The sequence below is a fragment of the Nerophis lumbriciformis genome, linkage group LG06 (genome assembly GCF_033978685.3).
Source record: "Nerophis lumbriciformis linkage group LG06, RoL_Nlum_v2.1, whole genome shotgun sequence".
Taxonomy (NCBI): domain Eukaryota; kingdom Metazoa; phylum Chordata; class Actinopteri; order Syngnathiformes; family Syngnathidae; genus Nerophis; species Nerophis lumbriciformis.
The window spans coordinates 30,237,455-30,263,699 of record NC_084553.2 but is presented as its reverse complement, the minus strand read 5'-3'; the positions used below and the strand labels follow the sequence as shown (position 1 = coordinate 30,263,699).

General features: G+C 37.4%; 1 protein-coding gene across 1 annotated transcript in view; it reads left to right on the top strand.

The window, feature by feature from the left end:
• Nucleotides 1–26,245, top strand: part of mindy2 (MINDY lysine 48 deubiquitinase 2) — a 73,000-nt gene that overhangs the window by 15,029 nt on the left and 31,726 nt on the right. The window lies entirely within an intron of this gene.

Genomic DNA, 26,245 nt, shown 5'->3' with positions numbered 1-26,245 from the left:
TCTCAGGGCGGACACTCTAACCACAAGGCCACTGAGTGTTGAAACTATTTCGATGATGGAAATATATGACTGGCAGCCATTTTAAGTCCTCAAAACATCCATTGAAACTGTGCACAAAAATCGTTTTTCAATAAACATCTTAGTATCAAACTTAACCACTTTCCACCTTAATATTGAGTTATAGTTAAACAGTTTACTTACAGACTTATCTAGCTTGTAAGAGCTAACACAACTTGTCTACTTCTCAATTGTCTCATGAACTTAACTGAGTCGCCAACCCGGAAGTGCCCAAACTAATGATGCGTAGTATTTTCATATCGCCACAAGGTGTCAGTAAGAGTCTACAATCAAATGGGCATCAAATTGCGTCCTACAGGGCATTATCTGTGGGAAGGGATTCGTTCTCAGGGATTCGAATAAAGAACCAACTCTTTTTCTTTACTATAGTGGTCTCGATAACGGGTACCGGTTCTCAAAAAGGGATTCAAGTCCGAGGACTCGGTTCTTTTCATATTGAACAACCGGGAAAAACGGTTTCGAGCATCATCCCTACTTATATCATGTATATAAAAACCCTAATGGAGATGTTTGGATGTTTTTTTAGGGGCTCTATAGGCAGAATTGAAAGGCTCCCATAGGCTCCATTGTAAGCAGACTTTTGATCAAATGTATTTAATATTTAGAATGCATTAAAAAATAAATCTATAAGTCATCATGTCTCTCATTGGCAAAATTCCCCAAAATTGCAGTTCCTCTTTAAGCATACAGTGGCGTATTAATTTCACACACACATAACGCTTGCTTTTTCCTTCAATAACAACAACACCACCACTAATCATGACAGACTCCATGAGAGACATTGAAGACTACTTTGCGACAAATAATAATACAAAACCTTATCTTTTTGAGCCTGAATATAAGGAGGATGACTTAAAAGTTTAAAAAGCTGTGTGCTAATCAGATCCAGCTTTAGTGAAAAAAGCATCATGTTGCATCATTGCTAAGCACTATACAAAAAAATACAAATTACGACTCTAACAAACATACTGTAACGTAAGAAAACTGTCTACACTCACTGGGATGCCGACTGATAGGATGTTCATATCTTCCCCTTTGGATGAAGAATTAATCATAAAAATACAAATAAAAAGTTGGCCACAAACCAGCGTCTTTTCGATTCTTTCTTGCCATCACTAGGTATAAGTTAGATGTCAAAGTTTACCAACTTCTCGGCTTATGGCAACAATCTTCTACTATCCAAATGAGATTCATGATTTATAATATAGAATACAATTTCACCAACTCAGAAGCGATGCAGCAGCTCACTGGCTCAGTATGTAAACACTGTAGCTGTGTAAGCTGGTTAGTTCTCAATGATCACCGCACCACTAAAAGTAATTTGTCTCCATTATAGCGCTTATAATAAGAATATTGAGATGTAAATGGAGTATTGTTGGTTTTTTTTTAGTAGGCTTTAGTATACTTGCCATATATTACAAATTAGAATGCATAAAAAAAGAGAAACATATGTTCTTTTCTTACATAGGGATTGTACATGATAAGCAATAATTCCCCCCAGATTACAGTTCTCCTTTAAAGGACTGTTTACCTATCTGTTAAACTGAATTCCAACAATCAGAGAAGACAGAATAATATTTATCAATAAACCAGGGATGTACAATATGCAGCGTGTGTTACATTGTAGTAATACAATACAATAAGCAGCAACAATAGAAAAATACAGCCAAACGATATAATCTAACAAGAAAACGATATCATCCATCCATTTTCTACCGCTTGTCCCTTTTGATATGTACTAATTACAAAATACAGATATGTTTGTAAATATATGTATAACATTGTTTTTAGCATTTTTTAAAAAATATATAGATGCGTCGAAACCAATTATGCAAAATTTACGATTATGTCATATTGCCCCCGCCACCACAAATAGATTGTCAATCTGTTAAAAACACTGTACTGTATGAGAGGAATGTCATAACTTGTCATGCCTGCAGCCAAAAATGATGAGAGATTACATTTTTAGCCCATGTTGTGCAATAAATACCTAAATGAAGATGGCATAATAAACATGGAACTATATAAACTTGAGAGAAAAATGATTGCACATAATGTACCACAGACGTAAAAAAAAAAAAAAAAAAGACTACTACTCTACTTTTAGAGCCAAAATTGTCAAACTTAAAATGTATTTATTTGAAATGCAGTGTATACAGTGCACTGGTATAGTTCTGGATTGCATTGCCAAACTAGGAACATTGACTGATACCACTTTTTTACCTTCTTTTTTAGATATTTTATTATTCACGCCTGAAATTATGTTTGTTAGTTATTTAGTTAATTAGTTAGTTAGTTAGTTCATTTGTTAGTTCATTAATTAGTTATTTTTCATGAAACTTTCAGGTAATGTCCAAAATGGGATAATGATTACATTTTGGGTCTGAATGAAATGTTTTCCACAACGTTACCATAAGTTTATGTTGCGAGCTTCAGTGTGTGTGTGTGTGTGTATGTACGTGCGTGCCTGTGTGTGTGTGCTTGTGGGCTCCGCCCCTCCACCCACAGAGACAAAGACAGTGAACTGACAAAAGGCTGTACTTTGTTTCTTCCATTACGCTTTTCTGTAGGGAGCTCAAAAAGTTATGGACATCCATCCATCCATCCATTTTCTGCCGCTTATTCCCTTCGGGGTCGCGGGGGCTGCTGGAGCCTATCTCAGCTACAATGGACATATTTTGATAAAACTGTCAGAAATTAGATAAGGAACAAGTGATTACATTTTGGGGCTGATCCGGATCACTTGTGGATTCAGGACTTTTTTACTATTAGGAGGTAGGGTTTTCTTTAATTTCCTTGCTGGGCAATTAGGAAAAGTTAATTGCTTTTATTTTCCTTCAATATTTTTTTATGAAAAGGGAGTTTCTTCTTGAGTGTTCTGGACTCCTGTTTCCATGCCAGTGTCGTATTGACTAGAATAATGATCAGTGTTGGGTTAGTTACTGAAAACCAGTAACTAGTTACAGTTACTAGTTACTTTATTTCAAAAGTAACTCAGTTACTAACTCAGTTACTTAAACCAAAAAGTAATGCGTTACTGTGAAAAGTAACTATTTAGTTACTTATATATATTTTTTTACTTTTTTTAAGGCCCCATTTAATGCTCTTTTAGCCTTAATTTTAGTACTGTTATTGCACTGGAGAATAATACAATCTGTTGATCAAGTTGACATGCATTTGCATCACTGAACTCTGCTAAGCAATGTGCTCTACATACAACACACAAAGACAAAGATATGTTTTAAAGGGCCAATTTGTTTCAGACCAGAACAAATTGACAAAACTATTTTAAATAGCTGCAACTTAACATACATAAGTAACAAACAGCATAATAACAACATAGCTGTAAAACAAGAAAGGCACACACTACATACATAAAGCCTAACCAGGCGTTTTCTCAAGGAATTCTGAAATAAAATCATGTCTGAAGCCCAGAACACTCTACACATTTCCCCACTTAGTTTAGAGAAAAGGAAATATTAGCCTGGCCCACTAGTATCCCTCTTTAGGTTTGTGAATTTTATAGTCTAAACATTTAGAGTGATGTGATAATCAAACACTCTAAAAGTCTAAAATGAAAGAGTATATAAGAGAATTGACAGAGTGTGTGTACCTTCAGTGTGCAGTGCCTCATTAAAATCCAGCCGCTGTTGGACGTGGAGGTGAAGTGTGTGTCTCTTTACTAGCTTCGTCGAAGCATGTTGTTTTTGTCGCTGTTTCAGCATATTTGAAACTTACATTCAACTAAAATGTTCTTTTCTTTGTGGTCGATAAAAGAAACGTACTGAAAATATCTCCATTTAAAGAAACTCGGCTTCGGGGTTCGCCATGACGTCTTGATAGTAGACACAGACACGCCCCCTCCCACACACACACACACACACACACACACACACACACACACACACACACACACACACACACACGTACACACAGACAGCGCGCGGCGCGCCTCTTTTTTGTCGCCTCTTCAGCAGCGCTGCAACACTCAGATCTTCTCAGTTTCTAGCCGATACTACATAAAAAATAACGCAAAATAACGCAGTAACGCATCATGTAGTAACGGTAACGGAGTTACTGAATATAAAAAAATAACGTGTTAGATTACTAGTTACCGCCGATAGTAACGGCGTTACAGTAACGCGTTACAAAGTAACGCGTTAGTCCCAACACTGCCAACTAGTAAGTAAAACGCAAACTTCTGCATACTCGCCAACAACTACGGTTTCCCCGTAATTAGTATGGTTTTTGATAATCCATTTCGGTTCACTCTTGCAGTGGTAAAAAGTACAGTTTTCCATTAAAAATAATTAACTCAAAATCGAAGCTATGTAGCTGCTTGACTACATTTCCCAGTAGCTTGGCAGTAGCTTCGGTACTTTTTAAACAAGTAGCGATTTCCGTAGCTTAGCTATTTTTAGACCCATGTAGCAGTTAGCTAAGCTGCATGATACAAAAGAAGAAAGAGGGAGAAGAGAAAGCGATAAGTGGACTAGTGTAACTCCACGAGCAGGGGACAAACTATACGGGAAACATCAATAATGATTGGTTGGTTTACGTATAAGAACATCCATGATTGGTTGGTAGGTTTACTATGATTAGTAACGATTGGTTGAGATTAGGGCAAAACATTACGGAGAGGCCAATCAAAGACAAGATAGGGCGGGTCATGGAACCAGAAAGGGAAATCACAACAGACATCCCAAATGACGACGAGAGAGTCGGAAAAGAGAATAATCTAGCGGGAGATTTATATATTCAAAAAACTAGCGGAAGATGGCAGAGGGATTCTGTTCTTTAGATTTTTCTTTTAGCGATGTAGACGACGTCCAGGAAACCCACAATGCGTCTACTTGGCCACATTTGAACAAATGTATGCATCTGGATAAAAAGTTCATTTGAGTTGTTTACCATGTAAGTCCAAATCAAAACTGCTCTCCACATGGAAGACGTGGAATACACATTTAAGAACACACATGACTGTGGCAGACATGTGATGACTTTTGCTACAGTATTATCTAAATGCTACATTTAATTTTCATTGGTGTTTTACAACAAGACAGTAGCTGACATTTTGTTCATTATTTCTACACTTTATATTTGGACATTGAATAGTTGAATAATTTTGAATCACACAACACGATCATAGTCGCACAATTAAGTCAATTCACTTACTTGGCGCCGACCACAGACGTGTGGTCTAGACGGACCACAGAACCCTACATATGTAACAGTCCATTACATCGTCAACTGGGACTTAAAAAGTGCCTGTTTGCAAATGTATTTTTTATCTGAGTTTGATACATTTTGTATTATTTGCACAGCTATGTTATTTATTTTATGTAGAAATAATATTTTTCTATTTCATGTATACATTCTTGGTTTTTCTATTTTATATATGTTATGTAATTCTGTGCTACTTAAACAGTTTATTTTCTGTGCTGTTAATACCCATATAGACTAACTGGGTTAATAAAAGTGCCACTGACTGTTTACAGTACAGTTGTCATTCACTTTAATTTCAGTATATGACAAAAATGAATATCTTTATATAAATATTTTCACCGGAAAATATATTGAGATGTATATCGAATATCGAGTTTAAGTGAAAATATATTGAGATATACTTTTTTGTCCAGATCGCCCAGCCCTACCTACCTCCCTACCTACCTGCCTACCTACATATACATATATATATATATATATATATATACATACACATATATATACACACACACATATATATATACATACACATATATATACACACACACATATATACACACACACATATATATATATATATATATATATATATATATATACATACACATATATATACACACACACATGTATATATATATATATATACATACACATATATATACACACACACATATATATATATATATATATATATATATATATACATACAATATATATATACATGCAATGTATATATACGTATATATATATATATATGTATATATATATATATATATATATATATGTATATGTATATGTATGTATATATATATATATATATATATATATATATATATATATATATATATATATACAGGTATGTACCTATATATATATATATATATATATATATATATATACAAAGTATATATGTATATTAATAAAAACATTTTTTATTAACATGATAAAAGTGTGTAATAAAAATAAAAACAAGTTTAAGACGTATTTATTCCCTTCTTTCATGAAGACAAGTTGGTGTATTACCTTATTCTGATGACTTGCATTGATTGGAATCAGAAAGGATGCACAGTAGTGCTGATAAGTTCCACAACTTCGAATTTACATTGTGGAGGGCAAAAAAGTCCTCCTTTCTGTCCAATACCGCATTAAAGTGGTTGGTTTTTAATTTCTTATTTGTGCAGCTTCCATACTCCTTTTATGCACTTTACAAGAAACACATTGGAGGCAAACTCTGTAGCTTGCTACTTTGTGTGCACTAGTTTTCTGAGACTCTTATTTTGTTAGCAAAGCAAGGATGGTGCAGCATTTTTATTGTGAAGATAGGAACAGTGTGGTGGGTCTTTACAGTTTTGACAGCAGGTACGGCACAAGAGTCTGTTGAAACAAAAGCTAATTCTCGCGTTCCTCCCGGTCGTATTTTTCTTATTACCGGTACTGACTTCGCAGCAGCCAGCGTCATCTCACAAGATTATCGGGTGCTATGAATGTCAATCAGGTGACGACAGTGATGTCATTGTGAAGATTGACGATCGCTAATTTTTAGGTCTATTTTTTTAATGCCTGGCTGGCGATCGACTGACACACCCTACGCGATCGACCGGTAGCTTGCAATCGACCTAAAGGGTACCTCTGCTTTACTAGATCAGGCCCTTTGTAAGGCTCAAGAAAAGACAAGATTAGCACATTCAACTTAATGCTAAGACTACTTCTACTACAACACTATTAGGACTGAAATGAGTGCATACTTACAAATGAGACACTAAAGAATGGAACTGGACAGAACAGTTCTCAGTTATTAGCTTGGTGTTAAATGTTTCTTTCATTAAAAATATATATTATTTATTATTACATGAAAACACACAAAAGTACAGAAAATTGGTTCAGTTGAGGACCCAGGTTTTGTGAAATGGTAGGTAACGTATTGGTTCAAAAGTGAAAAGTCGTCATCCCTACTAAAAGCAAGCTGGATTCAGTCTACTCTCAACTGGTTTGTATTCTAAGGAAGAACTACATGATGTCAACTATGGCCTACATTCATGCAGCCCTCCCATATGGTAAATCCTCAGGGCATCATTATTCTAGTCAATACGACACTGGCATGGAAACAGGAGTCCAGAACACTCAAGAAGAAACTCCCTTTTCATAAAAAAATATTGAAGGAAAATAAAAGCAATTAACTTTTCCTAATTGCCCAGCAAGGAAATTAAAGAAAACCCTACCTCCTAATAGTAAAAAAGTCCTGAATCCACAAGTGATCCGGATCAGCCCCAAAATGTAATCACTTGTTCCTTATCTAATTTCTGACATTTCCTGAAGGTTTTATCAAAATATGTCCATTGTAGCTGAGATAGGCTCCAGCAGCCCCCGCGACCCCGAAGGGAATAAGCGGCATAAAATGGATGGATGGATGGATGTCCATAACTTTTTGAGCTCCCTACAGAAAAGCGTAATGGAAGAAACAAAGTACAGCCTTTTGTCAGTTCACTGTCTTTGTCTCTGTGGGTGGAGGGGCGGAGCCCACAAGCACACACACACAGGCACGCACGTACATACACACACACACACACACACACACTGAAGCTCGCAACATAAACGTATGGTAACGTTGTGGAAAACATTTCATTCAGACCCAAAATGTAATCATTATCCCATTTTGGACATTACCTGAAAGTTTCATGAAAAATAACTAATTAATGAACTAACAAATGAACTAACTAACTAACTAACTAATTAACTAAATAACTAACAAACATAATTTCAGGCGTGAATAATAAAATATCTAAAAAAGAAGGTAAAAAAGTGGTATCAGTCAATGTTCCTAGTTTGGCAATGCAATCCAGAACTATACCAGTGCACTGTATACACTGCATTTCAAATAAATACATCTTAAGTTTGACAATTTTGGCTCTAAAAGTAGAGTAGTAGTCTTTTTTTTTTTTTTTTTACGTCTGTGGTACATTATGTGCAATCATTTTTCTCTCAAGTTTATATAGTTCCATGTTTATTATGCCATCTTCATTTAGGTATTTATTGCACAACATGGGCTAAAAATGTAATCTCTCATCATTTTTGGCTGCAGGCATGACAAGTTATGACATTCCTCTCATACAGTACAGTGTTTTTAACGGATTGACAATCTATTTGTGGCGGCGGGGGCAATATGACATAATCGTAAATTTTGCATAATTGGTTTCGACGCATCTATATATTTTTTAAAAAAATGCTAAAAACAATGTTATACATATATTTACAAACATATCTGTATTTTGTAATTAGTACATATCAAAAGGGACAAGCGGTAGAAAATGGATGGATGATATCGTTTTCTTGTTAGATTATATCGTTTGGCTGTATTTTTCTATTGTTGCTGCTTATTGTATTGTATTACTACAATGTAACACACGCTGCATATTGTACATCCCTGGTTTATTGATAAATATTATTCTGTCTTCTCTGATTGTTGGAATTCAGTTTAACAGATAGGTAAACAGTCCTTTAAAGGAGAACTGTAATCTGGGGGGAATTATTGTTTATCATGTACAATCCCTATGTAAGAAAAGAACATATGTTTCTCTTTTTTTATGCATTCTAATTTGTAATATATGGCAATTATACTAAAGCCTACTAAAAAAAAAACAACAATACTCCATTTACATCTCAATATTCTTATTATAAGCGCTATAATGGAGACAAATTACTTTTAGTGGTGCGGTGATCATTGAGAACTAACCAGCTTACACAGCTACAGTGTTTACATACTGAGCCAGTGAGCTGCTGCATCGCTTCTGAGTTGGTGAAATTGTATTCTATATTATAAATCATGAATCTCATTTGGATAGTAGAAGATTGTTGCCATAAGCTGAGAAGTTGGTAAACTTTGACATCTAACTTATACCTAGTGATGGCAAGAAAGAATCGAAAAGACGCTGGTTTGTGGCCAACTTTTTCTTTGTATTTTTATTATGATTAATTCTTCATCCAAAGGGGAAGATATGAACATCCTATCAGTCGGCATCCCAGTGAGTGTAGACAGTTTTCTTACGTTACAGTATGTTTGTTAGAGTCGTAATTTGTATTTTTTTGTATAGTGCTTAGCAATGATGCAACATGATGCTTGTTTCACTAAAGCTGGATCTGATTAGTACACAGCTTTTTAAACTTTTAAGTCATCCTCCTTATATTCAGGTTCAAAAAGATAAGGTTTTGTATTATTATTTGTCGCAAAGTAGTCTTCAATGTCTCTCATGGAGTCTGTCATGATTAGTGGTGGTGTTGTTGTTATTGAAGGAAAAAGCAAGCGTTATGTGTGTGTGAAATTAATACGCCGCTGTATGCTTAAAGAGGAACTGCAATTTTGGGGAATTTTGCCAATGAGAGACATGATGACTTATAGATTTATTTTTTAATGCATTCTAAATATTAAATACATTTGATCAAAAGTCTGCTTACAATGGAGCCTATGGGAGCCTTTCAATTCTGCCTATAGAGCCCCTAAAAAAACATCCAAACATCTCCATTAGGGTTTTTATATACATGATATAAGTAGGGATGATGCTCGAAACCGTTTTTCCCGGTTGTTCAATATGAAAAGAACCGAGTCCTCGGACTTGAATCCCTTTTTGAGAACCGGTACCCGTTATCGAGACCACTATAGTAAAGAAAAAGAGTTGGTTCTTTATTCGAATCCCTGAGAACGAATCCCTTCCCACAGATAATGCCCTGTAGGACGCAATTTGATGCCCATTTGATTGTAGACTCTTACTGACACCTTGTGGCGATATGAAAATACTACGCATCATTAGTTTGGGCACTTCCGGGTTGGCGACTCAGTTAAGTTCATGAGACAATTGAGAAGTAGACAAGTTGTGTTAGCTCTTACAAGCTAGATAAGTCTGTAAGTAAACTGTTTAACTTGTTTATATAACTCAATATTAAGGTGGAAAGTGGTTAAGTTTGATACTAAGATGTTTATTGAAAAACGATTTTTGTGCACTGTTTCAATGGATGTTTTGAGGACTTAAAATGGCTGCCAGTCATATATTTCCACCATCGAAATAGTTTCAACACTCAGTGGCCTTGTGGTTAGAGTGTCCGCCCTGAGATCGGTAGGTTGTGAGTTCAAACCCCGGCCGAGTCATACCAAAGACTATAAAAAAATGGGACCCATTGCCTCCCTGCTTGGCACTCAGCATCAAGGGTTGGAATTGGGGGTTAAATCACCAAAAATGATTCCCGGGCGCGGCACCGCTGCTGCCCACTGCTGCCCACTGCTCCCCTCACCTCCCAGGGGGTGAACAAGGGGATGGGTCAAATGCAGAGGACAAATTTCACCACACCTAGTGTGTGTGTGACAATCATTGGTACTTTAACTTTACTTTAACTTTTAAGTATTTGTTTGATGATAGTACTGTATATTTGTGTGAAGCTAATATTTACATATTGTGTATTACATTTCAGTATGTTAATTGAATCACATAGGTTATACATTTGTCATTGTGTGTATTTCAGTTTAAAAAAATAAATAAATAACAGTCCAGTGCAAGACAAAAGTAAAGATAAGAAAAGACAAAGCAAGATCAACAACAATAAAGAGCCTAAATGGATTAATCTGCTTTGGAACTTTATTAGACGCCTTGGATTGTTTGTTAGCTGTCTGCCAAGCTGTATAACCTCAACACATATAGTGAAGGCAGAACAGGCAATATGCAATTATTGCCAGGCTTCGCTCTCATGTAAGGGAAGAAGAATTGTTGATTGATGACTGTGGTGTTCTTAGTGTCATAGTGTGTGTAGTTAGTATGTTCCAATAGCAGTAGAAGTGCACTTTTTGGAGAGATGTATTATTTTCAGTTTTGTGCCCAAGGGACTGATTTTATTTAACACTATATTATTATTTATACACCTATAGTGATCACAGAGACAGGTTGTTTTTGTGTTACTGTATATATTTGTTTTTCTAAAAAATCCCACTTAATATACTTTGGGTAACAACAGTCAATATATATATATTTTTTTTAGGGGGGTAACACTGTGATGCCCTGAGGATTTGCCATATGGGAGGGCTGCATGAATGTAGGCCATAGTTGACATCATGTAGTTCTTCCTTAGAATACAAACCAGTTGAGAGTAGACTGAATCCAGCTTGCTTTTAGTAGGGATGACGACTTTTCACTTTTGAACCAATACGTTACCTATCATTTCACAAAACCTGGGTCCTCAACTGAACCAATTTTCTGTACTTTTGTGTGTTTTCATGTAATAATAAATAATATATATTTTTAATGAAAAAAACATTTAACACCAAGCTAATAACTGAGAACTGTTCTGTCCAGTTCCATTCTTTAGTGTCTCATTTGTAAGTATGCACTCATTTCAGTCCTAATAGTGTTGTAGTAGAAGTAGTCTTAGCATTAAGTTGAATGTGCTAATCTTGTCTTTTCTTGAGCCTTACAAAGGGCCTGATCTAGTAAAGCAGAGGTACCCTTTAGGTCGATTGCAAGCTACCGGTCGATCGCGTAGGGTGTGTCAGTCGATCGCCAGCCAGGCATTAAAAAAATAGACCTAAAATTTAGCGATCGTCAATCTTCACAATGACATCACTGTCGTCACCTGATTGACATTCATAGCACCCAATAATCTTGTGAGATGACGCTGGCTGCTGCGAAGTCAGTACCGGTAATAAGAAAAATACGACCGGGAGGAACGCGAGAATTAGCTTTTGTTTCAACAGACTCTTGTGCCGTACCTGCTGTCAAAACTGTAAAGACCCACCACACTGTTCCTATCTTTTCACAATAAAAGTGCTGCACCATCCTTGCTTTGCTAACAAAATAAGAGTCTCAGAAAACTAGTGCACACAAAGTAGCAAGCTACAGAGTTTGCCTCCAATGTGTTTCTTGTAAAGGGCATAAAAGGAGTATGGAAGCTGCACAAATAAGAAATTAAAAACCAACCACTTTAATGCGGTATTGGACAGAAAGGAGGACTTTTTTGCCCTCCACAATGTAAATTCGAAGTTGTGGAACTTATCAGCACTACTGTGCATCCTTTCTGATTCCAATCAATGCAAGTTATCAGAATAAGGTAATACACCAACTTGTCTTCATGAAAGAAGGGAATAAATACGTCTTAAACTTGTTTTTATTTTTATTACACACTTTTATCATGTTAATAAAAAATGTTTTTATTAATATACATATATACTTTGTATATATATATATATAGGTACATACCTGTATATGTATATATATATATATATATATATATATATATATATATATGTGTGTGTGTGTATATATATGTGTAAGTATATATATATATATATATATATATATATATATATATATATATATGTGTGTGTGTATATATATGTGTATGTATATTAGAGATGCGCGGTTTGCGGGCACAACCGCGGAGTCCGCGGATTATCCGCGAATCGGGCGGATGAAATTTTAAAAAATTTGATTTTATCAGCGGGTCGGGTCGGGTCGGGTCGGGCGATTGAAATTAAAAAAAATTAGATTTTAAATAGATTCAGGCGGGTGGCAGTTAAACCAATTCGGAAATATGATGTAGCGGCTAGCTACGGGGTGTTAGCCAATGGCTTTGGCTGGGGGGCGGGACTTCCGGGCAAGTTAGGGAAGTGACGTTGTTGACAGGAAGTGTTAGTTCGAGTTTTGCCGGGAAAGAGGGGAGACGCACATTGGAGCTGTTGTGTGGTTACATTGCATCTTATTACAATAAATACGAGACAAACGAATAAGTCTATGAGCCTACGTTCCTGGGAACATTACAATATATACATAGTTAAATGTTGTTACCCACATACGAAAAACGAGCAGGCACCTGCTGCATATGCCACAACAGAAAAAAAAAAAAAAAAGAGATGGACACTTTTACGGAGCGGAGAAGGCCCCCGACGCCTCGCCGGGGTCCGGGACCGAGGCCCCTTCCCCCGAGAGGGCCCCACCGGGAGCCGTAGCTGAGGCGATCCGCGAGAAGGGCCCGACGCACGTCCAGGGTCACCACCGCGCCCACCGCACCGACAACCCGCCTCGTCCGCCTTCGCCGCGGCCGGCATCACGCGCAGCAGGTAAGCAGCTTACCTGCCCGCCACCCCCGTGGCCGGGGGCGCGTAACAGGGGTCACTCCGCGCGCAGTGCGCTCACGAAAGGGGTGGGGCTCACCCTGGTTGATATAGACAGCAGGACGGTGGCCATGGAAGTTGGAACCCGCTAAGGAGTGTGTAACAACCCACCTGCCGAATCAACTAGCCCTGAAAATGGATGGCGCTGGAGCGTCGGGCCCATATACCCGGCCGTCGCCGGCAGCGATACGCGCTTGGAGGTGCGCTCAGCGCGGCTCCCATATGATTGCGCACTGGTGTGCGTCTGGGTCGTGACAGCGTGGCACGCGAATGTCTGTGCTGCGTTGGATCAATCTCCTTTCTTTAACAGGCAAAAGCTTTATAACCTCACTAATGCCTTGCATCGTCTGTATTAGATATATAACAACGGGCGGGTGCGGGCGGATGGCGAGCGGATGCAGTTCTGATCAAATGTTAGATCGGGTGGATTGCGGATGGTTGACGACTTTCTGATGCGGTTGCGGATGAAATAATTGCCTATCCGCGCATCTCTAATGTATATATATATATATATATATGTGTGTGTATATATGTGTGTGTGTATATATATGTGTATGTATATATATATATATATATATATATATATATATATATATATATATATGTATATATATATATATATATATATATACATATATATATATATATGTATATGTAGGTAGGCAGGTAGGTAGGGAGGTAGGTAGGGCTGGGCGATCTGGACAAAAAAGTATATCTCAATATATTTTCACTTAAACTCGATATTCGATATACATCTCAATATATTTTCCGGTGAAAATATTTATATAAAGATATTCATTTTTGTCATATACTGAAATTAAAGTGAATGACAACTGTACTGTAAACAGTCAGTGGCACTTTTATTAACCCAGTTAGTCTATATGGGTATTAACAGCACAGAAAATAAACTGTTTAAGTAGCACAGAATTACATAACATATATAAAATAGAAAAACCAAGAATGTATACATGAAATAGAAAAATATTATTTCTACATAAAATAAATAACATAGCTGTGCAAATAATACAAAATGTATCAAACTCACATACATTTGCAAGCAGGCACTTTTTAAGTCCCAGTTGACGATGTAATGGACTGTTACATATGTAGGGTTCTGTGGTCCGTCTAGACCACACGTCTGTGGTCGGCGCCAAGTAAGTGAATTGACTTAATTGTGCGACTATGATCTTGTTGTGTGATTCAAAATTATTCAACTATTCAATGTCCAAATATAAAGTGTAGAAATAATGAACAAAATGTCAGCTACTGTCTTGTTGTAAAACACCAATGAAAATGAAATGTAGCATTTAGATAATACTGTAGCAAAAGTCATCACATGTCTGCCACAGTCATGTGTGTTCTTAAATGTGTATTCCACGTCTTCCATGTGGAGAGCAGTTTTGATTTGGACTTACATGGTAAACAACTCAAATGAACTTTTTATCCAGATGCATACATTTGTTCAAATGTGGCCAAGTAGACGCATTGTGGGTTTCCTGGACGTCGTCTACATCGCTAAAAGAAAAATCTAAAGAACAGAATCCCTCTGCCATCTTCCGCTAGTTTTTTGAATATATAAATCTCCCGCTAGATTATTCTCTTTTCCGACTCTCTCGTCGTCATTTGGGATGTCTGTTGTGATTTCCCTTTCTGGTTCCATGACCCGCCCTATCTTGTCTTTGATTGGCCTCTCCGTAATGTTTTGCCCTAATCTCAACCAATCGTGACTAATCATAGTAAACCTACCAACCAATCATGGATGTTCTTATACGTAAACCAACCAATCATTATTGATGTTTCCCGTATAGTTTGTCCCCTGCTCGTGGAGTTACACTAGTCCACTTATCGCTTTCTCTTCTCCCTCTTTCTTCTTTTGTATCATGCAGCTTAGCTAACTGCTACATGGGTCTAAAAATAGCTAAGCTACGGAAATCGCTACTTGTTTAAAAAGTACCGAAGCTACTGCCAAGCTACTGGGAAATGTAGTCAAGCAGCTACATAGCTTCGATTTTGAGTTAATTATTTTTAATGGAAAACTGTACTTTTTACCACTGCAAGAGTGAACCGAAATGGATTATCAAAAACCATACTAATTACGGGGAAACCGTAGTTGTTGGCGAGTATGCAGAAGTTTGCGTTTTACTTACTAGTTGGCAGTGTTGGGACTAACGCGTTACAAAGTAACGCGTTACTGTAACGCCGTTACTATCGGCGGTAACTAGTAATCTAACGCGTTATTTTTTTATATTCAGTAACTCCGTTACCGTTACTACATGATGCGTTACTGCGTTATTTTGCGTTATTTTTTATGTAGTATCGGCTAGAAACTGAGAAGATCTGAGTGTTGCAGCGCGCTGTCTGTGTGTACGTGTGTGTGTGTGTGTGTGTGTGTGTGTGGGAGGGGGCGTGTCTGTGTCTACTATCAAGACGTCATGGCGAACCCCGAAGCCGAGTTTCTTAAAATGGAGATATTTTCAGTACATTTCTTTTATCGACCACAAAGAAAAGAACATTTTAGTTGAATGTAAGTTTCAAATATGCTGAAACAGCGACAAAAACAACATGCTTCGACGAAGCTAGTAAAGAGACACACACTTCACCTCCACGTCCAACAGCGGCTGGATTTTAATGAGGCACTGCACACTGAAGGTACACACACTCTGTCAATTCTCTTATATACTCTTTCATTTTAGACTTTTAGAGTGTTTGATTATCACATCACTCTAAATGTTTAGACTATAAAGTTCACAAACCTAAAGAGGGATACTAGTGGGCCAGGCTAATATTTCCTTTTCTCTAAACTAAGTGGGGAAATGTGTAGAGTGTTCTGGGCTTCAGACATGATTTTATTTCAGAATTCCTTGAGAAAACGCCTGGTTAGGCTTTATGTATGTAGTGTGTGCCTTTCTTGTTTTACAGCTATGTTGTTATTATGCTGTTTGTTACTTATGTATGTTAAGTTGCAGCTATTTAAAATAGTTTTGTCAATTTGTTCTGGTCTGAAACAAATTGGCCCTTTAAAACATATCTTTGTCTTTGTGTGTTGTATGTAGAGCACATTGCTTAGCAGAGTTCAGTGATGCAAATGCATGTCAACTTGATCAACAGATTGTATTATTCTCCAGTGCAATAACAGTACTAAAATGAAGGCTAAAAGGGCATTAAATGGGGCCTTAAAAAAAGTAAAAAAATATATATAAGTAACTAAATAGTTACTTTTCACAGTAACGCATTACTTTTTGGTTTAAGTAACTGAGTTAGTAACTGAGTTACTTTTGAAATAAAGTAACTAGTAACTGTAACTAGTTACTGGTTTTCAGTAACCAACCCAACACTGCTAGTTGGTCACAGGCACACAGGTCGCTGGTGGCACAGTCAGACTCCAAATTTACTTGTGTGTTGTTGTTGTGAGTCAGCGCAGTGGGGCGGGGACGGCAAGCACGTCTTGGAAGGAGGAAGGGGAGGGGTTTAATAGCCCTTGGAGTGTTGAGGAGGAGAGCAAGGAACACAACAAATAAGCGGTGTTTGGTCATTTTAACGTGAAAAAAATTATATCAAATTACGCTATTTTCTTAATTCATATCTCGTTTAAAAATACATCGATATATCTTACAAACTCAATATATCACCCAGCCCTATATATAGGTACATATCCATTTTTCTTCTGCTTATCCAAAGTGGGGTCGCGGGGGCAGCAGCCTAAGCAGAGACGCCCAGACTTCCCTCTCCCTAGCCACCTCGTCCAGCCTCGCCTGGGGGATCCCGAAGCACCCCAGGCCAGCTGGGAGACATACGCTGTGTCTCAATTCAGGGGCTGCATCCTTCCAAGGACCCTGCCAATGGAGTCGACAACGTGTGGGTCCTGGCGAGAGTCCTCCAGCAGCGGCTGGAGTGATATTAATTGGGACAGTCTAGCCTACGGGACACATTCTAGTCACGTCAGTTGTCTCCGCCCTTACATTTACGTCACGCATCTGCTGCTCAGTCGCGCAAGGTTTACTAATGACGAATTTAAGAGAAGAATGTCGAATAGTTTTTTTGTGTTCTTTTGGTCCTTTACCTTATTCTAGAGGAATTGGCTAAGAGATTCCGGCACTGCTGGTGTCTGATTTCCCTGCGGTTAGACCCGACCGATCATTGGAGATGTGTCACGTGTTGACTAGCGTTCTAAAGCTTTTATTCCCAATTATTAGTTTATGATGGATTAATTTTTATGCTTGTTGGATTGGGACATGTACCTTTAAAAACATGCAGACAATCCAGAAGATGTCCCAGAAAGAGTCCTCACGGTCTATCCCTATCACTATCTCTTATTTCGCAGTTACTTTATTAATATTCAATTCACAATTGATGTCATTTTCTAATCGTGTCAAATTGCTTGCATTATAGCAAGTAACAGTAAATATTGGAATAGTATTATATCACTATTATCATATAATTATTTGCAATGAAGGCAGAGGAAATTAATCACAACAACTACAGTTTCAATACATGAGTTTATTAATTTACATAGGTTATAAAAATATGTTGTTTTTAAATGATCATCGGGAAAAAAACTGAAAAGTTAAACATAAGATCACAATAATCATTGATAGAAGTAAACATTTTCAAATAATAGATAATGATAATGTATGTTGCTGTATGTATACTTTTCACCCAGCAGATTTGGTCACATTTTCAGTAGACCCAAAAATAAATTCATAAAAGAACCAAACTTCATTAATGTTTTTTTGTGACAAACAATTATGTGCTCCAATCACTCTATGACAAAAAAATAAGAGTTGAAGAAATTTTTGGAAACTCAAGACAGCCATGACATTATGTCCTTCACAAGTGTATGTAAACTTTTGACCACGACTGTATATGTAAATGAGATAGATCACCTCGACTTGGTCATTTGAAAAGTAGCTCACCTGCTGAAAAAGTGTGGGCACCCTTGTACTAAAGGTTTGCGTTTTTTTTGCGTTTATTAAAACATGTGCAAACTTGATAACACACTCAAAGCTGATCTACTAAGCTTGTGCGCGGAAGTTTGCGTCTGTTAAGTGAGCAAAATAAGAAGTGCAGTCCATTTAGCGTGTCTGTCTTCATGAATATGCAGAATATATGCTGATTATCAGAACACCCACAATACTGGCAGGAGAAAATGCAAATATAATTATTTAGCACAGGCAATGTGGTCTATCAAGGCTAAAACTGTTCTGCGGCTTCTGTTTTGCGTCTATGTTTAGTACACCTAAAAAGGACAGGCAAATCAACAGTTGCGCAGAAATAGTTGTGAGAAAGAAGGTGACCATGCTGCAGCTCTGTCCTACAAATAATAACAGAAGACATTAACAAATTAAAGAGATGGTTTGACAAAAACAGACTATCTTTGAATATCAATAATACTAAAATAAGGCTATTCGGTTACAGTAGAAGGGAAAGACAAATACAAATAGACAGAGTAGACATTGAAAGAGTAAAATAAACCACATGTTGAGTGTAATAATAGATGATGAAATGAACTGGAATTCTCATATACAAATATACAACATTAGATAGCTAGAAATATTTTAATAATTAATAAGGCAAAATAAGATTGGATAAAAAATCACTCCATGTTCTGTACTGCTCGCTAGTGTTACCATCTGAATCATTCTGTAGCAATACGGGGAAATAATTACAAAAGTACACTTCATTTACTAATTGTGTTACAAAAGAAGAGATCATTTAGAATAATACATAATGTTGGAGGTAGAGAACACATAAACCCTTTATTTATTGAATTAAAAATATTGAAATTCAATGAAAATGATGCACAAAGCAAACTGTAACCTTAACCTGCTACCCAAGAATGTGCATCAGTTCTTCTCAACAAAAGAGGAGAAATATAACCTGAGAGGAAAATCTAATTTAAAACATTTGTATGCTTGTACAACACTTAAAACCTTTAGTATATCAGTATGTGGAATTAAATGATGGAAAATATTTAGTAAAGAAGTCAAACAATGTACTAATATGATCCAGTTAAAAAAAAAACTGTTTAAAAACTGTGCTTATAAAGTACATTGAAGAAGAATCCTGATAAACATTCGGAACCTTATTGAAAATTACATCATCTTTCGTCTCATTATGTGAATCACAACTTTCTTAACTATTTATTTATGAGAACTGTTGTATTCATTATTCATTGATTCAAATTGTGTTACAAATTGAGAACAGGAAGTGGACAAATTGTTAGTAATTGATATGAAGTGGAAAAGAGGTTGGAATAAATAAGCTCTGCTTATTCCTACTCCTTTTCAGACATGTTTTATTGAGACAATGGAAATATGTAAAATAAGTGAAGGATCATATTGTAACTTTGCATGTTCAAAATAAAAAACAACAACGTATGCTTGTCAACATTTGTGCGTTAGAGTGTCCGCCCTGAGATCGGTAGGTTGTGAGTTCAAACCCCGGCCGAGTCATACCAAAGACTATAAAAATGGGACCCATTACCTCCCTGCTTGGCACTCAGCATCAAGGGTTGGAATTGGGGGTTAAATCACCAAAAATGATTCCCGGGCGCTGCCGCTGCTGCTGCTCGCTGCTCCCCTCACCTCCCAGGGGGTGATCAAGGGTGATGGGTCAAATGCAGAGAATAATTTCGCCACACCGAGTGTGTCTGTGACAATCATTGGTACTTTAACTTTTTAATTGTCAAAAACATATTGTCTATTTAGCTACATCATTTTTTGTATTTTTTTTTGGATGACTTAAGGGGCTGATTAAAACTAATAAAATGTATGCGTTTTGGTTTTTGATGGTGTTTTTTTTATGACGTTCGTTTAATATTATTATTAACGTATCTCCTGTATGAAAAAAACTTTTTGCAATATGCATTTTCTTGCGGCTGGAAAATACCAGCGGACGCCAGCACCTTCCATGACTGCACCTTTAGCGTGTTAAAAAGTGGGTTCCATTGTAGATGCACAGCAGGACTGCTTCTAAGATGCCCAGAAAATGTGGTACATTGATGTCTGATGCATGTTTGCAGCAGATGCCACAGGTAGGAGCATGATAAGATAAATGTGCAACAAATGAGTGAGTATATGGCATAGTGAAAGCTATAATAAAACTCATTTAAATAAGTCGGTCTGCACCAGTTATCAATTGTACACGCAGCTTAATAGATCACACGCAACACGCCCACTACTATTACACCCAATTTTATAGCTTGGACACACTGATTAGCGCAGTGATGTGCGGAGAGGTTCATGGCTGGTGAGGCACTGACTTCATCACAGTCAGATTTACAAACATATGAACCCTAAAGAGTATCTTATTCACCATTTGATTGGCAGCAGTTAACGGGTTATGTTTAAAAGCTCATAGCAGCATTCTTCCCTGCTTGGCACTCAGCATCAAGGGTTGGAATTGGGGGTTAAATCACCAAAAATCATTCCCGGGCGCGGCGCCGCTGCTGCCCACTGCTCCCCTCACATCCCAGGGGGTGATCAAGGGATGGGTCAAATGCAGAGGACAAATTTCACCACACCTCGTGTGTGTGACAATCATTGGTACTTTAACTTAACTTTAACTTTACACATACAAACTGTAGCACACAAAAAAGCACATTTAATAAAAAAAAACCTTATTATGGTCTTACCTTTATGTAATATATTGGGTTGGAGGCAATAACCAGGCGAGGTGATGAAGTAGGTCTCTTTACTGTAGACTTCAGAACAGACTCAACACACTTGACGTCAGGTGCGCAACACTACGTAAATCTTTGGCCAACCAAAAAGTAACCACAGTACGCTATAGCCAACATTAACCAGGAGAAGGCAACAGACAAACATAGATCACTCTATTACATTCCTCCCCTTTTAGAAATGTAGAAGTAAGTTACTCAAAAGAAATAAACAACCCAACCAAAAAATGCTGCAGCTCAATAAGAAGCCAAAAAGTGCAAAAACAATAATGTTCGTGTTGGAGGAGTTGTGAATGAATGAAATATGAAATCCGTGCTGCAGTCTGCAGGTGTACCTAATGTTGTGGCCCTGCAGTCATTCACAACTCCTCCAACACAAACATTATTGTTTTTGCACTTTTTGGCTTCTTATTATATAACTTTTTTAAATAGATTCAATCTTGCACGTGGAAAGTTTAAGTATGGGCTTTAGTTGATATAACACTCCCGTCAGGGGGTGCATTCTACGGCGGGAGTGCATTCTCTACCACCAGGAGGCGGGATTACTGCGAGCCTCACACATTGCGTCTTCGCAGCAGTTTTATGATTGCTCAGCACAAGAAATACGTTACACACATACAGTTGTTGACAAAATACACTGTACATTATATACCTCAGCTAACTAAGGTAATACGGTCTCACTGCACAGCAGGCCAGCAGTTAGCCGAGTCCGCAATCCATGGTGAGGCACAACTGAGTGACGTGCCTCAACTGGCTGCTGATCACCGCACCGTCTCTTCTCAGTATTTGAATGGCAAATGTGAAAATTCAGCGATTTTGAATAAAAATAATCTAAAACTGGTGAATTTAAATAACTTTATAGTATAATCACTGGATACATTTAACAATTTAATTAATTTTTTTTCTTTTTACATTTTTTTTCTTTCCATGATGGCAGGTGAGGCCTCTAGTGACTGCATGTCACTGGATTAGCGCCTGTTTTTTTGGGGGGGGGGTTTATCTCGCTTTGGCAGATACAGGTTTAAGAGAATACATTCAAAGAACCTATCAGTGATCTGCATCTACTCATAGGTTCAGTCGTGGTCAAAAGTTTACATACACTTGTAAAGAACATATAATGTCATGGCTGTCTTGAGTTTCCAATAATTTCTACTACTCTTATTTTTTTGTGATAGAGTTATTGGAGCACATACTTGTTGGTCACCAAAAACATTCATGAAGTTTGGTTCTTTTATGAATGTATTATGGGTCTACTGAAAATGTGACCAAATCTGCTGGGTCAAAAGTATACATAAAGCAATGTTAATATTTGGTTACATGTCCCTTGGCAAGTTTCACTGCAATAAGGTGCTTTTGGTAGCCATCCACAAGCTTCTGGCAAGCTTCTAGTTGAATTTTTGACCACTCCTCTTGACAAAATTGGTGCAGTTCAGCTTAATTTGTTTGTTTTCTGACATGGACTTGTTTCTTCAGCATTGTCCACACGTTTAAGTCAGGACTTTGGGAAAGCCATTCTAAAACCTTAATTCTAGCCTGATTTAGCCATTCCTTTACGACTTTTGACGTGTGTTTGGGGTCATTGTCCTATTGGAACACCCAACTGCGCCCAAGACCCAACCTCCGGCTGATGATTTTGGTTTACTCTCTGTAAAGCACCAGTTCCATTGGCAGCAAAACAGGCCCAGAGCATAATACTACCACCACCATGCTTGACGGTAGGCCTGGGATTAAAGGCCTCACCTTTTTTCCTCCAAGCATATTGCTGGGTATTGTGGCCAAACAGCTCCATTTTTGTTTCATCTGATATCACATGGACAAAGTTAAGACCTTCTGGAGGAAAGTTCTGTGGTCAGATGAAACAAAAATGGAGCTGTTTGGCCACAATATCCAGCAATATGTTTGAAGGAGAAAAAGTGAGGCCTTTAATCCCAGGAATACCAGGCCTACCGTCAAGCATGGTGATGGTAGTATTATGCTCTGGGCCTGTTTTGCTGCCAATGGAACTGGTGCTTTACAGAGAGTAAATGGGACAAAGAAAAAGGAGGATTACCTCCAAATTCTTCAGGACAACCTAAGATCATCAGCCCGGAGGTTGGGTCTTGGGCGCAGTTGGGTGATCCAACAGGACAAAAGTGGTAAAGGAATGGCTAAATCAGGCTGGAATTAAGGTTTTAGAATGGCCTTCCTAAAGTCCTGACTTAAACGTGTGGACAATGCTGAAGAAACAAGTCCATGTCAGAAAACCAACACATTTAGCTGAGCTGCACCAATTTATTCAAGAGGAGTGGTCAAAAACTCAAGCAGATGCTTGCCAGAAGCTTCTGGATGGCTATCAAAAGCGCCTTATTGTAGTGAAACTTGCCAAGGGACATGTAACCAAATATTAACATTGCTGTATGTATACTTTTGACCCAGCAGATTTGGTCACATTTTCAGTAGACCCATAATACATTCATAAAAGAACCAAACTTCATGAATGTTTTTTGTGACCAACAAGTATGTGCTCCAATCACTATCACAAAAAAATAAGAGTTGTAGAAATTATTGGAAACTCAAGACAGCCATGACAATATGTTCTTTACATGTGTATGTAAACTTTTGACCACGACTGTATATATGAACTATAGTATAGTATATATAGATCTAACATAATAGTGAGAGTCCAGTCCATAGTGGGGCCAGCAGGAGACCATCCCGAGCAGGGACGGGTCAGCAGCGCATAGATGTCCCCAACCGATGCACAGGCGAGCGGTCCACCCCGGGTCCCGACTCTGGACAGCCAGCACTTCATCCATTGCCACCGGACCTGTGTTCCCCCCCCTCCACAAGGGAGAGTGGGTCAGAGGAGAAAAGAAAAGAAACGGCAGATCAACTGGTCTAAAAAGTGGGTCTATTTAAAGGCTAAAGTATACAAATGAGTTTTAAGATGGGACTGAGGTAGCATCTTTAACTGTTACCGGGAAGGCATTCCATAGTACTGGAGCCCGAACAGAAAACGCTTTATAGCCCGCAGACTTTTTTGGGGCTCTGGGAATCACTAATAAGCCGGAGTTCTTTGTACGCAGATTTCTTGCCGGGACATATGGTACAATACTATCGGCAAGATAGGATGGAGCTAGACCGTGTAGTATCTTATACGTAAGTAGTAAAACCTTAAAGTCACATTTTAAGTGCACAGGAAGCCAGTGCAGGTGAGCCAGTATAGGTGTAATATGATCAAACTTTCTTGTTCTTGTCAAAAGTCTAGCAGCCGCATTTTGTACCAACTGTAATCTTTTAATGCTAGACATAGGGAGACCCGAAAATAATACGTTACAGTCATCTTAAGGTTAAGGTCATCTTTTTTGTAGTATATTTGACTATTTACTTTTTTAATAAGCCTGGCCTCAGCCTTGATAATAATCTTTGTGATAACATATATAATTTGACCAGTTTTTTTCCTGTTAAACTGTAAGTAGGTTAGATATAATTGTTGAATACCATTAAAATCAAAAGTAAGATTACTAATTAATTGTTAATATTTAAGTGGGCCCTGGGCCCCTCAAAAAAGGTTGAGAGCTTCTGCTTTACACTTTATTAATTTGATTAGAAAAAAAAAGCTTTGATTAATATTCTGTTACTTTGATTAATCATTTAATGAGTGTAACTAATAAAAAATTGATAAAGAGTGCCCGGAACTTGGAATACGCGGACATAGTTTCCACACGGCATCTGCAATAGAGCACACCTGAGAGCTGTGGTGTGTGGGTGCTATGATCTGTGTGGCGGCAAACAGTGGCGTGTTTTTGAGAAAACATTTTTTATTAATGGACACATGTTAAAAGTGTAATTTCAATGTTTACGAAGTGCATTTATTAGACAAAAAAATAAGGTTATGGTAAAATTGTTTGTTTATTTTTAACTATTTTCCCTAAAATATGCATTGAGACTATAAAGTGTGTTTTTGTCTCTTTACTCAATTAATTTAAAAAAAACTTAATCGATAGATTAGTAAAATAACCGATAGCTGCAGCCCTACTGTAAGTGTTGTACTTATTACACACTAGCTATTTAATTGTAACGTGTATCTTCATTGTATTTTTGATTGCCAAATTTAGAGGTTTTGAAATCACCATGTAAATTTGGCAATGCTAATCGGTAGCATTTACAGTATATGGCATATCTAATGTGGATTAGCATCGTGTTGGCTTGACTGGAGGAGTTTTACTTTCAAGTGCTTTCTATCAGGCTTTGTTGGAATGGAAAATTGCAACGTTACTTAGAGGTAGTCCACTACGAATTACGTGAGTTAGTACTTGGTAGTAGCCATGAAATTTGGCTGGTACCTAAAAAAGTACCGATTTTGATACCCATCTCTAACCTTTAGAGCAGTAGTCCCCAACCTTTTTGTAACTGCGGACCGGTCAATGCTTGAAAATTTGTCCCACGGACCGGGGGGGGGGGGGGGTATGGTATTTTTATTTTATTTTTATTTTTTTTTGGTCATAAAAAAATACAATCATGCGTGCTTACGGACTGTATCCCTGCACACTGTATTGATCTATATTGATATATAGTGTAGGAACCAGAAATATTAATAACAGAAAGAAACAACCCTTTTGTGCGAATGAGTGTGAATGAGGCGAGGGAGGTTTTTTGGCTTGGTGCACTAATAGTAAGTGTATCTTGTGTTTTTATGTTGATTTAATTAAAAAAATATATACATATAACTGTATTTTATTTTTATTTTTTCTTGTGCGACCCGGTACCAATCAATCCACGGACCGGGCCGTGGCCCGGTAGTTGGGGACCACTGCTTTAGAGCATTGATTCTCAAACTATTTTGAGACTATTAAGTACTACCTTAGAAAACACTTGGCTCTCCAACAACCATAATGAACAACAGTAAAATACAGTAGCTTAGTAGGCCCAAGTATACATTAAAAACAAGGCATAGGTTTTATTTAACTAGTATATTTAGTATATATTATTTCTGGCCACTGTAACATTACACACAGTTTGAACAGTAATGCCGTGTTTGAATATAGTATAGCCTAGGTCTACATAAATAATAAACCAAATAAAAGTAATTGCACATAAAAGTTCAACTTTGAGCCAAAGTGCATATCAAAATACAG